The sequence below is a fragment of the Chelonia mydas genome, chromosome 1 (genome assembly GCF_015237465.2).
Source record: "Chelonia mydas isolate rCheMyd1 chromosome 1, rCheMyd1.pri.v2, whole genome shotgun sequence".
Lineage (NCBI taxonomy): Eukaryota > Metazoa > Chordata > Testudines > Cheloniidae > Chelonia > Chelonia mydas.
The window spans coordinates 99,340,496-99,358,072 of NC_057849.1; positions in this window are offsets into that span (position 1 = coordinate 99,340,496).

The following is a 17,577-nucleotide window of genomic DNA, read 5'->3' on the forward strand; positions in this document are numbered from 1 at the left end:
CGGCTCTACATGAGTGATCTCTCACACCAAACCGGCATACCCTCAATAAGAGGCAAAATGTGACCTTGTAATGAAAGCACATGTGCTATGTAATGTTAACAGCAAGGTTTACCATGAAAGAGAGTACTTATTGTTCTATAAAATGTATCTTTTTAACTACTACTCTCCCTTTTTTTCCCCTCCACCAGCTGGATATGTTTCTCCTTCCCAGAGGCTAGTGAAGATTAGAAGGTGAAAAAAACGCAGTCGTGATGAAATGTTTTCTGACCTCATGCTGTCCTCCCACACTGACAGAGCACAGCAAAATACGGGGAGGCAGACAATCTCAGAGTGCAGGAAAACACAATATGACCGTGAGGAGAGGTGGTGGGCTGAAGATGGTAGGTGGTGTCAGCTTGCTGAAAGAAGGCAGGGGTCAATGCTCAGGCTGCTGGAGGATCAAACTCATATGCTCCAGCGTATGGTTGAGCTGCAGCAAAGGCAGCAGGAGCACAGACCGCCGCTACAGCCCCTATGTAACCAACCGCCCTCCTCCCCAAGTTCCATAGCCTCCTCACCCAGACGCCCAAGAACGCGTTGGGGGGCCTCCAGCCACTCCACCCCAGAGGATTGCCCAAGCAACAGAAGGCTAGCATTCAATAAGTTTTAAAGTTTTAAAGTCCTGTGTGGCCTTGTCCTTCCCTCCTCCACCACCCCTCCCGGTGCTTTCCTCCTCCACCATCCCTCCTGGGCTACCTTGGCAGTTATCCCCCCTATTTGTGTGCATGAATGTGAAGCAACAATGACTTTATTGCCTCTGCAAGCGGTGATCGAAGGGGGGAGGGGAGGGTGCTTAGCTTACAGGAAAGTAGAGTGAAACTGGGGCGGGGGGGGTTTCCATCAAGTAGAAACAAACAGAACTTTCACACCGTAGCTTGGCCATTCCTGAAACTGGTTTTCAAAGCTTCTCTGATGCGTACCACGCCCTCCTGTGCTCTTCTAACCCCCCTTGTTGCCAGGCGATTTGCCTCAACCTCCCACCCCGCCATAAACGTCTCCCCCCTTACTCTCACAGATATTATGGAGTGCACAGCAAGCCGTAATAACAGTGGGGATATTGGTTTCGCTGAGGTCTAACTGAGTCAGTAAACTGCGCCAGCGCGCTTTTAAACATCCAAATGCACATTCTACCACCATTCTGCACTTGCTCAGCCTGTAGTTGAACAGCTCCTGACTACTGTCCAGGATGCCTGTGTATGGCTTCATGAGCCATGGCATTAAGGGGTAGGCTGGATCCCCAAGGATAACTATAGGCATTTCAACATCCACAACAGTAATTTTCTGGTCTGTAAAGTAAGTCCCTTGCTACAGCTTTTGAAACAGACCAGAGTTCCTGAAGATGCGAGTGCCATGTACCTTTCCCGGCCATCCCACTTTGATGTTGGTGAAACGTCCCTTGTGATCCACCAGAGCTTGCAGCACCATTGAAAAGTACCCCTTGTGGTTTATGTACTCGCTGCCTTGGTGCTCCGGTGCCAAGATAGGGATATGGGTTCAGTCTATCACCCCACCACAGTTAGGGAATCCCATTGCAGCAAAGCCATCCACTATGACCTGCACATTTCCCAGAGTCACTAACCTTGATATCAGCAGCTCAGTGATAGCATTGGCTACTTGCATCACAGCAGCCCCCACAGTAGATTTGCCCACTCGAAATTGATTCTCGACTGACCGGTAGCTGTCTGGCATTGCAAGCTTCCTCAGGGCTATCACCACTCGCTTCTCAACTGTGAGGGCTGCTCTCATCTTGGTATTCTTGTGCTTCAGGGCAGGGGAAAGCAAGTCACAAAGTTCCATGAAAGTGCCCTTACGCATGCAATAGTTTCGCAGCCACTGGGAATCATCCCAGACCTGCAACACTATGCGGTCCCACCACTCTGTGCTTGTTTCCCAGGCCCAGAATCGGCGTTCCACGCCATGAACCTGCCCAACTGACACCATGATGTGCACATTGCAGGGGCCCGTACTTTGTGAGAAGTCTATGTCCATGTCCTCATCACTCTCGTCACCACACTGCAGTCGCTTCCTCCTCGCCTGGGTTCGCTTTTCTTGCAGGTTATAGTTTTGCATATCCTGCTGGATAAAGTGCGCGGTGTTTATAGTGCTCATAATTGCCACGGTGATCTGAGCGGGCTCCATGTTCCCAGTGCTATGGTGTCTGTGCTGAAAAAAAGCGTGAAACGATTGTCTGCTCTTGCTCTGATGGAGGGAGGGGCGACTGACAACATGGCTTACAGGGTTGGCTTATAGGGATTAAAATCAACAAAGGGGGGTGGCTTTGCATCAAGGAGAAACAGAATGGCCCTCTTAAGGACAGAACTCAAACCCCTGGGTTTAGCAGGCCGTTGATTTCACGGAGGGAGGGAGGAGAAAATGAATACAAAACAAATCTCGTCTATTTCTTGTTTTGATCCATTTCATCTATCTTTATACATATTGCTGGCAGCAGACTGTGCAGTACGACTGCTGGCCATCGTCATCTCCTGGGTGCTCATTAAAAGATGGTGCAGTAGGACTGCCTGCAGGACGAATTGCCATGAGATGAAACTTAAAAGGGTAATGACCTGGCTGAGTCACTCCCATGTTTGCCCAAGTGCCCCTGACCTCACTGAGGTCGGTTAAAAGAGCACCCTGGAGTACGTTGATGATGGCTACCAGTCCTACTGCACTGTCTGCTGACAAAAGGCAATGAGCGGCTGCTGTGTAGCAATGCAGTACCGCGTCTGCCAACACCCAGGAGACATACGGTGATGATGAGCTGAGCAGGCTCCATGCTTGCCCTGGTATGGCGTCTGCTCGGGTAACCCAGGAAAAAAGGCGCGAAACGATTGTCTGCCGTTGCTTTCACGGGTGGGAGGGAGGGAAAGGGGGCCTGACGATATGTACCCAGAACCACCCGCGACAATGTTTTTCCCCATCAGGCATTGGGATTTCTACCCAGAATTCAAATGGGTGGTGGAGACTGCGGGAACTGTGGGATAGCTACTCACAGTGCAACGCTCCAGAAGTCGATGGTTGCCTCGGTACTGTGGACACGCTCTGCTGACTAAATGCCAGATAAATGCACTAAGACCCTTTGTGTGGGGACACACACAATCGACTCTATAAAAACGCTTTCTACAAAACCGACTTCTATAAATTCGACCTAATTTTGTAGTGTAGACATACCTTCCCTCTGCTCTGCTCTGCCTTGCCCTTCAGCTCTTCTTATATAGGCCTACCCAGCGCTGATTGGCTGCTCCTCATAGCCCCTCTCCTATTGGCTGCTTTCTGAGCAGCCCAGGGCTCCATTAACCCCTTATGGACCAGTGTGGGGCAGACACCCCAACACAGGTGATTACAAAACAGAGGTGTGAGACCCATTCATATGAGAAGACACGAGTGAAGGATCCACACCCTGACACGGCACTTTGCACAAATGCCACTTGGTATGTGCAAAATAAAATCCTGATCCTATACTCACACAGGCAGGTGCATTGACTGCCATTAGGGTGACCAGATGTCCCGATTTTATAGGGACAGTCCTGATTTTTGGGTCTTTTTCTTTTACATAGGCTCCTATTACCCCCCATCCCCATCCTGATTTTTCACATTTTCTGTCTCATCAGCCTAATTGCCATGGGCCACTTGCATGAATAAGGAATGCAAACTCACAGAAATAATGGTTTGCAGGATCTGGCCCTTGTCATGTCTACATTAGGAAAAAAGGTGTGATTTAACAATGAAATACAAGGTAGCTCTCTCATTGTAAAAAGCATATATCCTAAAAGAATTCAGTATTCTCCTTCTGATACACATGTGTAGTTTCCATTAATATTAAAGGGAGATTACTGTGTGAGAATAAAAAGAAGAATATAACCAGTGAAATTCAGATCTCAGCACTGCCACAGAATTGCAGTGTGTTTATCAAAGATAAAAGAAATTTAGATCGGTACTGTCCCTATCTTCTGTAGAAATGGACAACTGACTTATGTTTTTGTTTCTCAGAGCTTTTGTAACAAGCATTCTTGCTTTACCAAATGAAGATTTCATCAGGAAAGATCAGAAGATCAAAGCTTCTACTACTCTGTTTCCAAAAACACTTACTACAAATGGGTCTGAGAGGTAGAACAAATGTGTTTTCAGTAAAAAGGATGCTATTTAACTAATGGAAAGGATTTTCAGAAAGCCACCTTTAATGGCTGTGTTGCAAGTTGATGGCTTTATTGGAGGAAAAGATTCTTGGACTGAAGAGGCAAGCTGAGATGCTACTGAGAATCAAAGAAGCTGCGGAGTTCCTACAGAGCAGGGTTGGAGAAATGCCAGTATCCCAGGTTCAAGGAAGAATGGAGCTGGCCACCAACAAATCAGAGAGAGAGGACATCAGAGAGGAAGCCTGGTGGTTCATAACCACCAGAGGCAAGAGGTCACAGCGGCATTCTACGTGGTGTAATACAGATGAGGATAGGTAGACTGTGGCCACTAGGAAGAAGAGAAGCAGGCAGAATTCCATGCAGCTAGAAGTTTCAAATCGATACTAGGTCCTCAATATGGAAACTATGGAAGACATGCCTCAATATCCAGCAGGCCCAAGGGAATAGAGAAATGTATGGGACACACATATGGATGGCAGCTCAGCCCAATCTATAGGACAATCAAGCTTGCCCTCAAAGAGTTATCCAACTGTCCAAGGAAGACAGACAATCTCTGCTGGAGATTTAATACTCAGAAGAATCAAAAGAACATTCTGCAAGGGATAGGTGGACAGTGTACTGCTTTCCTGGAGCTAAGACACAAGATATCACTCTAAGATTAGATAGGCTTCTGAAGTCAACAGACAAGGATTCATTGGTGATGGTTCATATTGGCACGAATGACACTGCATTGCAGGATATCTCACAGATAACAGATGACTTCAAAGAACTCAGAAGCATGCTGAAGAAGAAGAATGTCCAAATGATTTCAGAGATCCTTCTCATCACATGAACAAAGGAAGACAGCAGGCAGAAGGTTCTGGAACTGACTAAGTAAATGATGTACGATTTAGGGTTTGGATTTTGTGGTACATTGATCCACCTTCTGTGGGGAGAGAGAAATGTATAGTTCGTATGGCCTCCATCTCAGCAGAAAGGGAACCAATCTCCTCAGAGACAGTCTGAAGAGGGTTAAACTAATAGGAAAAGTGGAGCGTCAAAAGAGGAAAGCTATAAGCACTTAGCACAAAATCGAGATGTTGAGAACAAAATTAATCAAGGAACCACAGGACATGAAGAGAAGAAATTCTTGAACTGCCTATTGTAACACAGAGGCCCATTGGTGGTTCACTCCTCTGTGTCCGCAACTCTGGTCAGGCCAGACATACTCACTACACCTAAAACCCTGTTGTCATAATCTGTATCTAAAAAGTGTTATTTAAGTTATGTACAAAGTGATAACATGCTGGTCCTGAAAATCATTGTGTGGTGTCTGTATGGTGTCTGAACAAAGAGTTATAAATTTGTGCTAGAATCTTAAAATCTGTTTGGCAAGCAATGCATAAGCCCTATCTGCCCTAGACAAAGGAATGTGTATTTGCTTGCCTGGTCATCAGGCAGAGAGAATGAAGGTACATTTACATGCAAGGTAAACACAACCATTAGGAGAAGACGTGGGAAAAGATGAACAGTTAATCTCCATGGGGGATGGAGACTGCACTCCCAGGAAGCCTTCCTGCCTCTTGAAGCAGGGTCAATTAACTTTGGGAAGATATAAGGAGACAGACATTTATGGCATCCTTCATCTGAAGAGACAAAGGAGCACTATGAGATCTGTGAAGGGTCCTGGCTAGAGAGTCTGGTCAGCAGTGCTGGAAAAGAGACTTAGTGAGAAACACTTCTTTAAACAAGAGAGTCTAATTTGTTATATCTGGTTTTAGTCTTTGAATTGTATTTTTACTCGTTACCCTTTCTATCTTTATTCTGTATACTTGATATCACTTAATCCTATGACCTATGACCTAAATAAAAATGTTTTAATATAAAACAATTTAATGCAGTGAGTGAAGGGAAGGGTGTGTTATCCCCAGTTAAGCTAACAGTCTGCTGTGTGTTGTCTCTTTGAAGGAGCAACTAATTTAATAACTTATATAAGTGGTCAGCAAGAAGACTAGCCACTGCAGGACAGATGATTTGGGGAAATTTGAGAGTGGGAAAGTGTTGGGTTCACTCTGAAAAAAGTAAGTAGGCGGTAGAAGCCAGAGTGTGACCAGTATTCTAGTAGGCTGGCTGTTGGTTTCAGGGCTGTGAACCACAGCAGCATAGCATTTAAAGCACACAGAGTTGCAGGGCAGGTAGTGACACAGCCCCTTTCTGGTCTGCGTTGAACCCCAAAGTGTCACATCTATACACCCATGCTAGGAGCCTGCATAATAAACAAGAAGGATTGGGACTGTTCATTTATTCACATAAATTTGATCTATTTGGTATTATTGAAACTTGGTAGGATAATTTGCACTATAGGAATGTTAAAATCAATGGTTATAATTTATTTAAGCAGGATTGAGTAAGCAAAAGGGGAGGGGACTTGTCACTCTATGTAAAAAATGGCATTACCTGCTTCCAGGTCAGTAATAATTAGAAGAAAATGACCTTGAATGCTTACGGATAAAGCATTCAAGATCATATGGATAAAGCTAACAGATAAAGAATAACATGAGGTAGTAGTTTGTGTTTGCTACAGACCACTAAATCACACTAGGGACCAGGATGACCAGCTCCTTATGCACCCCTCTATAATGTGTAAGGAAAACAAGTTGCATGATCATAGGGAACTTCAGTCTGAGTGACATATACGGGAGGTCTTTGCTGCCAGTACAAAAACATTTGCAATTTCTAAGCAGTACAGATGACAATTCCCTAATTCAAAGAGTATTGTACCCCACACAGGGGGAATTCTTTATTAGACCTTGTCTTAACAGATAAAGAGGAACCAATCACAGAACTAAAAAATAATGGTAGCTTAGAGACATGTGATCATGACTTGATCACATTTATAATGTGCAAGCCAAATAAAGTCCAGACCAGTTGCTTCAATAGGGCCAATTTCATAAAACTGAAAACAATTATGAGCCAAATCAGCTGGGAGGAAGAATTTAACTAGAAAAATGTGAATGATAATTGGAATTGTTTAAGAACACTTTACTAGGTGCCCCAAAAGCCACAATCAACAACAACAAAGAACCAACCTGGTTTAGAAGGGAAATGAAGGCTGCTATAAAAAATAAAATGGAAAACAAGTATAATAAATGGAAGAAAGGAGAAGTTGATAGTAATGAATATGAATCAGAAGCCAGGGATTGTAGAAATTTGATAAGGGAAGTCAAAGGACACAAGAAGAACTCTATAGCCAGCAGAGTTAAGGACAGTAAGTAAAAGTTTTAAAATATACAATCCTGAAAATGGTATTGGTCAATTACTAGGTGGAAATGGTAGAATTAGCAATAATAATGCAGAAAATGAAGAAGTGTTCAATAAATATATCTGTTCTTTATTTGGAAAAAAACTAGATGATACAGTCTCATCAATAAGTCTTTCAATAAGTCTTGGAGCACTGGGGAAGTGACAGGTGACTGGAAGTAAGCTAATGTGCCAATTCTTAAAAAGAGTAAATAGGATGATCTGGGTAATTTTAGGCCTGTCAGCTTGACATCATTCCTGGGCAAGATAATGGAGTGGCTGATAAGGGACTCAATTAATAAAGACTTAAAGGAGGGTAATGTAATTAATGCAAATCAGCCTGGGTTTATGGAAAATAGATCCTGTAAAACTAATCTGATCTCTCTTTTTTTAAAAAGAGATTACAAATTTGGTTGATAAAGGTTATAGTGCTGACATAGTATACTTAGACTTCTGTAAGGTGTTTGATTTGGTACAGCACAACATTTTGATTAAAAAACTAGAATAATATAAAATGAACATGGCACAAATTAAATGGATTAAAAACTGGCTAACTGATAGGTCTCAAAATGTAACTGTAAATGGAGAATTGTCATTGAGCGGGTTTGTTTCCAGTGAGGTCTCGTAGGGATCAGATCTTGGTCCGATACTATTAAGCATTTTTATCAGTGACCTGGAAGAAAACATAAAATCATCACTGATAAAGTTTGCAGTTAGCACAAAAATAGGGGGAAATGGTAAATAATGAAGAGGACAGGTCACTGATTCTGAAAAATCTGGATTGCTTGGTAGACTGAGTGCAACATGTGGTTAATATGCTGTGAATGTATAGATCCAGGAAGAGAGCACATACGCCGTATTTACAGACTGGAACTGGGGGCCTCTAGCATGGGAACCAGCGACTCTGAAAAAACCTGTTGGGTTATGGTGAACTGTCGACAGAACATAAGCTGCCAGTGTGATGCTGTGGCTGGAAGTGCTAATGCGGTCCTTAGACACATAAAGAGGGAAATCTCAAATAGACGAAGAGAGATTATATTATCCCTGTATTTGGCACTGGTGTGATAGCATCTGGAATACTGTGACCAATTCTGATATGCACGGTTCAAGAAAGATGTTAATAAATTGGAGAGGGTTCAGAGAAGAGCCACGAGAACGATTAAAGGATTAGAAAACATGCCTTATCGTGAGAGACTCCAAGAGCTCACTCTATTTAGCTTAACAAAGAGAAGGTTAAGGGGTGACTTGATTATAGTCTATTAGTATCTACACGGGGAACAGATATTTAATAACGGGCTCTTCAGTCTAGCAGAGAAAGGTATAACATGATCTGAAAGTTGAAGTTAGACAAATTCAGACTGGAAATAAGGCGTAAATGTGTAATGATGAGAATAATTAACCACTGGAACAATTTACCAAGGATCATGGTGGATTCTTCATCCCTGATCATTTTAAAATCAAGATTGGATGTTTTCCAAAAGATCTGCTCTCGGAATTATCTTGGGGAAGTTCTATGGCCTGTGTTATACAGGAAGTCAACGCAGATGATCACAGTGGTCTCCTCTTTCCTTGAAATCTATGGATAATCTAGATCAGTGCTACTCAAAGTGGTGGTCCGCGGACTCGTGCCGGTCCGCGAGCCATTGGCTGCCGGTCTGTGCGCACATTGGAAAAAAAAATTGCCGGTCCCACACATCAGATAGCTTGAGAAGCACTGATCTAGATCACACTTGAAATGCTTCTAAAGATAGTGTATTTTTCAAATCCTCTCTCTAAACAGGCAATCTCTAAACAGGAGTTAACACTATGAAAAGGTGGGAAATCTTCCTCTGTTAAAGGTGGAAATAAGAGTTCAGTTCTCTGATTTTGGCCAAAACATACAAACTTGGATACCTAAAGTTAGGCACCTAAATCCAAATTTAGACACTGTGATGGGGTGTACAAATCCCACACTGGGCAACAAGGGGTTAAGGGATTATTTGGGGCTCGGCCAGCCCTGCCCTGTTACACCTGCAGGAAATGTTCCATGTGCTGGAGGAATTAAAAGGCAGGAAATTAGCTCATTTAGGTGGCAGAGCTGGAAGTGAACTAGCTTGCGAACAGGAGTGGTTAACAGGGGAGTTTTGCAAGGGAGTTCTCCAGGAAGGAGTGTGAGGAGGGGAGCTAGATAAACAATATTCTTTAAACTTAAAGCCAAAACCACTCTGTGATAAAAACAAAACAACAAAGGAACAAGCTTCAGGAGTAAAAAGATTATGCAGGCAGAAGTCCAACAACAGATTGGAGGCTATCCAGTTTATTGCACCCAGTGCAGCATGTATGATTTCCTGCCTTATGGGCAGGTGGTGTATATGTGCATTCGGTGCAAGGAGCTCCTGGCCCTCAGAGACATTGTATGGGCTTGGGAGACCAGAGTGGCTGAACTGGAGGAGCTAAAGGAGACAGAGAGGTACCTAGTGTGACAAAGTTCCTCCTCTGCCTTGGTGGGTCCTGCGCTTATTGGCGGATTTTCTCACCTCAGAGGTTCACGGCAGCCCTCAGTTTGGCCACTTTTGTGGCTCAAATCTGCCTTTCACTCAGTTAGCCTCATTACTGACCAGCCTGAGGAAAGGAAAAAGAACAATCCCCGCAGTCTCTGCTGATCCATCTAGTGGATCGGGGAACAGGCCAGAGACCTTCCTCTCTGGTGGAACCCACAACCCAGTTCAACTCCTCTGGTATCAAGTAGGGAGCTGGGGGGATGGAGGGATGGGGGGAATCCGGGCCCACCCTCTACTTTGGGTTCCAGCCCAGGGCCCTGTGGATTGCAGCTGTCTACAATGGCTCCTGTAACAGCTGCGTGACAGCTACAACTCCCTGGGCTACTTCCCCATGGCCTCCTCCCAACACCTTCTTTATTCTCACCAAAGGACCTTCCTTTTGATGTCTGATAATGCTTGTATTTCTCAGTCTTCCAGTAGTATGCCTTCTCACTCTCAGCTTCTTGCGCCTCTTGCTCCCAGCTCCTCGCACACACCACAAATGGAAGTGAGCTCCTTTTTAAACCCAGGTGCCCTGATTAGCCTGCCTTAATTGATTCTAGCAGCTTCTTGATTGGCTGCAGGTGTTCTAATCTGCCTGTCTGCCTTAATTGTTTCCAGAAAGTTCCTGATGGTTCTGGAACCTTCCCTGTTACCTTACCCAGGGAAAAGGGACCTACTTAACCTGGGGCTGATATATCTGCTTTCTATCACTCTCCTGTAGCCATCTGGCTTGACCCTGTCACAATAGATGAGACTTTCCGGGACACAGTAGAACAGTCCCACCCCCAGTCTGACAGCCTCTGTGCTATTGAGCAGGATGAAAGTCTCAGGAAAGGAGAACATCCAATTGGAACAGAGGAAAATGATCCCATAGTCGGGACCCTCCTTCCAGATGATGTGGTATCCTCTTGTACCGAGGATACCTCTCCGGGGAGGTAACTCCAGTTATTAGGAAGAGATAGGTATTAGTAATGGGTGATTCGATCATTAGAAACATAGATAGCTGGGTTTGTGATGACCGGGAGAACCGCATGGTGACTTGCCTGCCTGGTGTGAAGGTTGCGGATCTCTCGAGACATCTAGATAGACTTATGTGTTATACTGGGGAGGAGCCAGTGGCCGTGTTACATGTAGGTACCAATGACATAGGGAAGGACAGGAGAATGGTCCTGGAGGCCAAATTTAGGCTGCTAGGTAAGAGACTGAAGTCCAGGACCTCCATGGTAGCATTCTCTGAGATGCTTCTAGTTCCACGCGCAGGGCCAGTTAGACAGGCAGAACTGCAGGGTCTCAATGCGTAGACGAGACAATGGTATAGGGACAAGGGGTTTAGTTTTATTAGGAACTGGGGAAACTTCTGGGAAAGGGGAAGCCTATACAGGAAGGATGGGCTTCACCTAAACCAAAGTGCCAAGATTGCTGGCACTTAAAATTAAAAAGGTCATAGAGCAGCTTTTACACTAAGGGCTGGGGCTGGTTGGGGGGGGGGGAGCCTCTAGGTGCAGAGGAGCACATGGTTCAGACAGAGACATCCCTTAGGGGAGGATCTATTAATGGAGATTCTCTATGTCCTAGTAAGGAGGAGAGGGTGGGAGATGATAAAACACAGGTAGGATCTGATAAGAAACAGTCAAATGAAAAAAAGTCCCATTCGATTACATCATGAAATGGCAGACAGCTAAAAAGTGGCAAGTTTTTAAAGTGCTTTTATACCAATGCTAGAAACCTAAATAATAAGATGGGTGAACTAGAGTGCCTCATTTTAAATTAGGATATTGATATAATAAGCATCACAGAAACTTGGTGGAAAGAGAATAATCAATGGGACACAGTAATACCAGAGTACAAAATATATCGAAAGGACAGAACAGGTCATGCTGGAGGGGGAGTGGCACTATATGTGAAAGAAAACATAGAATCAAGTGAAGTAAAAATCTTAAATGAACCAAACTGTACCATAGAATCTCTATGGATAGTAATTCCATGCTTGAATCATAAGAATATAGCAGCAGGGATATATTACCAACCACCTGACCAGGACAGTGATAGTGACTGTGAAATGCTTAGGGAGATTAGAGAGGCTATTAAAATTTAAAACTCAATAATAATGGGGGATTTCAACTATCCCCATATTGACTGAGTACATGTCACCTCTCGGAATGCCGAGATAAAGTTTTTTGCACCTTAAATGACTGCTTCTTGGAGCAGCTAGTCCTGGAACCCACAAGAGAAGAGGCAATTCTTGATTTAGTCCTAAGTGGAGCACAGGATCTGGTCCAAGAGGTGAATATAGCTGGACTGCTTGGTAATAGTGACCATAATATAATTAAATGTAACATCTCTGTGGCGGGGAAAACACCACAGCAGCCCAACACTGTAGCATTTAATTTCAGAAAGGGGGACTACACAAAAATGAGGAAGTTAGTGAAACAGAAATCAAAATGTACAGTGCAAAAAGTGAAATCCTTGCAAGCTTCATGGAAACTTTTTAAAGACACCATACCAGAGGCTCAATTTAAATGTATACCCCAAATTAAAAAACAGAGTAAGAGAACCAAAAAAATGCCACTGTGGCTAAACAACAAAGTAAAAGAAGCAGTGAGAGGCAAAAAGGCATCCTTTAAAAAGTGGAAGTTAAATCCGAGTGAGGAAAGTAGAAAGGAGCATAAACTCTGGCAAGTGAAGTGCAAAAATATAATTAGGAAGGCCAAAAAAAAAAATCTGAAGAACAGCTAGCCAAACACTCAAAAAATAACAGCAATTTTTTAAAGTATATCAGAATCAGGAAGCCTGCTAAACAACCCAGTGGGGCCACTAGACGACTGAGATGCTAAAAGAGCATTCAAGAAAGATAAGGCCATTGCGGAGAAACTAAATGAATTCTTTGCATCGGTCTTCATGGTTGAGGATGTGAGGGAGATTCCCAAACCACAGCCATTCTTTTTAGATGACAAATCTAAGGAACTGTGACAGATTGAGGTGTCATTAGAGGAGGTTTTGGAACAAATCGATAAATTAAACAGCAATAAGTCACCAGGACCAGATGGTATTCACCCAAGAGTTCTAAAGGAACTCAAATGTGAAATTGCAGAACTACTAACTGTAGTCTGTAACCTATCATTTAAATCAGCTTCTGTACCAAATGACTGGAGGATAGCTAATGTGACGCCGATTTTTAAAAAGGGCTCCAGGGGTGATCTCGGTAATAACAGGACAGTAAGCCTGACTTCAGTACCAGACAAACTGGTTGAGACTGTAGTAAAGAACAAAATAGTCAGACACATAGATGAACATAATTTGTTGGGGAAGAGTCAACATCGTTTTTGCAAAGGGAATTCATGCCTCACCAATCCACTAGAATTCTTTGAGGGGGTCAACAAGCATGTGGACAAAGGGGATCCAATGGATATAGTGTACTTAGATTTTCAGAAAGCCTTTGACAAGGTCCCTCACCAAAGGCTCTGAAGCAAAGTAAGCAGTCATGGGATAAGAGGGAAGGCCTTTCCATGGATTGGTAACTGGTAAAAAGATTGGAAACAAAGGGTAGGAATAAATGGTCAGTTTTCAGAATGGACGGAGATAAATAGTGGTATCCCCCAAGGGTCTGTACTGGGACCAGTCCTATTCAACAGATTCATAAATGATCTGGGAAAAGGGGTAAACAGTGAGGTGGCAAAATTTGCAGATGATTCAAAACTACTCAAGATAGTTAAGGCCCAGGCAGACCGCAAAGAGCTACAAAAGGATCTCTCAAAACTGGGTGACTGGGCAACAAAATGGCAGATGAAATTCAGTGTTGATAAATGCAAAGTAATGCACATTGGAAAACATAATCCCAACTATACATATAAAATGATGTGGTCTAAATTAGCTGTTACCACTTAAGAAAGAGATCTTGGAGTCATTGTTCTCTGAAAACAGCCACTCAATGTGCAGCACCAGTCAAAAAAGCAAACAGAGTGCTGGGCATCACTAAGAAAGGGATAGATAATAAGACAGAAAATATCATATTGCCTCTGTATAAATCCATGGTACTCCCACATCTTGAATACTGTATGCAGATGTGATCACCCCATCTCAAAAAAGATATATTGGAATTGGAAAAGCTTCAGAAAAGAGCAACAAAACTGATTGGGGTATGGAATGGCTTCCATATGAGGAGAGATTAATAAGACTGGGACTTTTCAGCTTGGAAAAGAGATGACTAAGAGGGGATATGATAGAGGTCTATAAAATCATGACTGGTGTGGAGAAAATAAATAAGGCAGCGTTATTTATTCCTTCTCATAACACATGAACTAGGGGTCACCAAATGAAATTAATAGGCAGCAGGTTTAAAAACAAACAAAAGGAAGTATTTCTTCATACAAAGCACAGTCAACCTGTGGAACTCTTTGCCAGAGGATCTTGTGAAGGCCAAGACTATAACAGCATTCAAAAAAGACCAGATAAATTCATGGAGGATAGGTCCATCAATGGCTATTAGCCAGGATGGGCAGGGATGGTGTCCCTAGCCTCTGTTTGCCAGAAGCTGGGAGTGGGCGACAGGGGATGAATCACTTGATGATTACCTGTTCTGTTCATTCCCTCTGGGGCACCTGGCACTGGCCACTGTCAGAAAACAGGATACTGGGCTAGATGGACCTTTGGTCTGACCCAGTATGGCCATTCTTATGTTCTTATGTTCTTAAGTGAGCAGACCTGCAGCCCACAGCTCCAGCAGAGCAGAGGGAAGCCTAAAGGCTCTGACACAGCTGCCCAAACGGGCCTTCCCTGAGGGAAGAAAGGACCCACCCCATAGATGGAAGTATCCTGGGGACCTTGGACATTAGTAACCACCTCTTACTTATTCTGGTTGGATTTCCCCACCAGGGGAAAGCCTTGGACTAAGCTGACCCTGCGGGGGAGACAAGTGATGAGAGGAAGAGGCCCAGGGAGGACATCCTTAAGCAGTCTTGGTTGCCAGACTACAGGTAGCTCAAAGGACCCTGCATCAGAGCCCAGTGGAGTGGTAGGGCCTGGGCTCCCCTCCCCACAACCCGCTTGCCAGTCACGGGTTGCAGCCGTGATCACTAGGCCATGCTCCAGAACCAGATCCTGAGTGAGGACCATTACAGACACCTATATAAATAACCCTTTAATCAGAAGCATCTGCTTCTCAGTGACTAACTTGAGGCATCCATGTTTGAAAGAGTTTGTCCCACTTTCACTCTGTGAGTCCCATAAATTATAAACAGATGTGCCCTATCTCCTGAAAAAATTGATGGAGTTATACGGAGGGGACGAGGGGCGGGGGGGTTAGTAGCATGTTGTCTCACACTTTTCTTATATACATGATTAAAATTTCAAAGGAAGTACTGCAGCCAATACTACATTTGTTTCTTATTCCAGAAAGAGAAACTTGAAGAGAAAAAGAGAGAGTGCAGCAGGATTGCAGTCAGACAGGCCTGGCCATTGGTCGCTGCCTTATCTCGAGAGTGATATGGGATTAGGACTAGAGGCACCAGCTGATGGAATGAGAATGCTGCTGGAACATTTGACAGTGACTTTAAAGTAAAATTAGTAGCAAAATACTGGATGAAAATAAATGTTCATGTTCCGTTGGCTGTGGTGGTGTAAGGAATTAGATGACTCGGTGACTGACATTGTTTTTTCACTGAGCACCAATACACCTTCAACTGGCTGCCACGTTATGGTGCTTGAAATTTATAGTTGCTGCCAAAACTGATGGAAAAATTGCTCACTAGCTATACTTGAATTTGAGGGGCTGTGTGTTACAAAAGCATTTGCTCTATCATTATCATTTTATTATGCAGAGAGATGCAGCATAGAATCTTGCCTCAGCAGTTTTCTGTACCTGATAAGGTCAAGGAAGAGTTGGAAGATGTTACGTTCTTTTTGTGAAGTAAGCTAAATATAAGAAGTAAGCTTTTGTGAAGTAAGCTAAGTGAAAGAAAATGTAGAATCAAATGAAATAAAAATCTTAAATGAATCCACATGTTCCACAGAATCTCTATGAATAGTAATTCCATGCTCTAATAAGAATATAACAGTAGGGATCTATTATCGACCACCTGACCAGGACAGTGATAGTGATGATGAAATGCTAAGGGAGATTAGAGAGGCTATCAAAATAAAAAACAATAATAGTGGGGGATTTCAATGATCCCCATATTGACTGGGTACATGTCACCTCAGGACGAAATGCAGAGACAAAATTTCTCGATACTTTAAATGACTGCTTCTTGGAGCAGCTGGTACAGGAACCCACAAGGGGAGAGGCAACTCTCGATCTAGTCCTGAATGGAGCGCAGGATCTGGTCCAAGAGGTAACTATAACAGGACTGCTTGGAAATAGTGACCATAATATATTAACATTTAACATTCCTGTGGTGGGAAGAATACCTCAACAGCCCAACACTGTGGCATTTAATTTCAGAGAGGGGAACTATGCAAAAATGAGGAGGTTAGTTAAACAGAAATTAAAAGGTACAGTGACTACAGTGAAATCCTTGCAAGCTGCATGGACACTTTTCAAAGACACCATAATGGAGGCTCAACTTAAATGTATACCCCAAATTAAAAAACACAGTAAAAGAATTAAAAAAGAGCCACTGTGGCTTAACAACCATGTAAAAGAAGCAGTGAGAGATAAAAAGGCATCTTTTAAAAAGTGGAAGTCAAATCCTAGTGAGGTAAATAGAAAGGAACATAAACACTGCCAAATTAAATGTAAAAATGAAATGAGAAAAACCAAAAAGGAGTTTGAAGAACAGCTAGCCAAAACTCAAAAGGTAATAACAAAATGTTTTTTAAGCACATCAGAAGCAGGAAGCCTGCTAAACAACCAGTGGGGCCCGTGGACGATCGAGATACAAAAGGAGCACTTAAAGACAATAAAGTCATCGCAGAGAAACGAAATGAATTCTTTGCTTCAGTCTTCATGGCTGAGGATGTTAGGGAGATTCCCAAACCTGAGCTGTCTTTTGTAGGTGACAAATCTGAGGAATTGTCACAGATTGAAGTGTCACTAGAGGAGGTTTTGGAATTAATTGAGAAACTTAACAGTAACAAGTCACCGGGACCAGATGACATTCACCCAAGAGTTCTGAAAGAACTCAAATGTGAAATTGCAGAACTATTAACTATGGTTTGTAACCTGTCCTTTAAATCAGCTACTGTACCCAATGACTAGAAGATAGCTAGTGTAACACCAATATTTAAGAAGGGCTCTAGAGGTGATCCTGGCAATTACAGACCGGTAAGTCTAATGTCAGTACCGGGCAAATCAGTTGAAACAGCAGTAAAGAATAAAATTGTCAGACAGATAGAAGAGCATAAATTGATGCGCAAAAGTCAACATGGTTTCTGTAAAGGGAGATCATGTCTTACTAATCTATTAGAGTTCTCTGAGGGGGTCAACAAACGTGTAGACAAGGGGGATCCAGTGGAAATAGTGTACTTAGAGTTCCAGAAAGCCTTTGACAAGGTCCCTCACCAAAGGCTCTTACGTAAATTAAGTTGTCATGGGATAAGAGGGAAAATCCTTTCACGGATTGAGAACTGGTTAAAAGACAGGGAACAAAGGGTAGGAATAAATGGTA